Consider the following 1,062-nt stretch of genomic DNA (forward strand, 5'->3'; position numbering starts at 1 on the left):
TGCGTGGAAACCCTAGCTGACGTGGGTTCGCTTCTGGGCCTATAGGGCTATTCGGGCCAAGTCTAGGCCTGGACCGGGTCTGGTTGTAATCGGGCTTCGGGTAGTATTTCATTTGGGCCTTCGGGTTGTAATTTGGGCTTCATATTTGAGCCTGTAAAATTGTAAGAATTAATTACAATAATATAATGTAAAATAACATAATTATAATATAATAATATTATATTAAAACCAAATTCAGATGAAAACGACTGTCGACATTTTCGATCCACTCCACTTGACGTGGCATCAAACTGACCTACCCCTCATGTGGCAGACCAAAACCGTCGTCGCTTTGGTTGGCTGTCGCCATATTGTCGTGGCTGGCGGCGCCTGCGACTTCGAGGATGATCCACTTTCGGTCGAAATTTACGACCTTGAAACTCGAAAATGGGAAACATGTGACCCCATGCCGACGATCTTGGAACACTCAGCAGCTTCCATGTGGCTCTCTGTCGCAATCGATACAAAGAAACTGTACGCCATGGATACAGCTTCTGGTATAACGTGTTCCTTCGACCCGATATCCAGGATCTGGTCGTATCCGTTCGATCTCCGACACGACCCGAACATTTACTTTTCTGTGATTGGAATCTCAGGGGACAACTTCATCATGGTGGGGTTACTGAGAAGTTCCGAGGATGTTAGAGACGTCAAAATATGGGAACTAAAGGGCGAATCTTTTGAGTTTTGCTATGAAATCGGGGTGATGCCGGAAGAGTTGGTGGAAAAGCTGAAAGGTTAACATGCTAGTTTAAGGTCAATAAAAATAAGTTCAACGCATGATGTTTTATACGTGTACAACCCCGAAGTGCCGGGGGAATTGGTGGTTTGTGAGATGGACTGCGACCGATGTTTTTTCCGGTGGGGGAGTTTGAAGAACGCGGCGGCTGGCTGAGAAGGTAGTGCCTACGTGTGGTGATGTCGGATTGGCTGATTTAGGGAAAGCGATGATGTCAGGGAAAGGGAGTTTCAGTAGTTATTAATGAACGGGTTTTCTTTTTTCTTTGTTTTAATGAAGCCATG

At 45.5% G+C, this 1,062-nt stretch overlaps 1 pseudogene; it reads left to right on the forward strand.

Annotated features, from left to right (window-relative positions):
- Window positions 1–264: 264 nt before the first annotated feature.
- Window positions 265–1,062, forward strand: LOC120143268 (annotated as a pseudogene).

The sequence above is a fragment of the Hibiscus syriacus genome, unplaced genomic scaffold (genome assembly GCF_006381635.1).
Source record: "Hibiscus syriacus cultivar Baekdansim isolate YM2019G1 unplaced genomic scaffold, ASM638163v2 tig00110840_pilon, whole genome shotgun sequence".
Taxonomy (NCBI): domain Eukaryota; kingdom Viridiplantae; phylum Streptophyta; class Magnoliopsida; order Malvales; family Malvaceae; genus Hibiscus; species Hibiscus syriacus.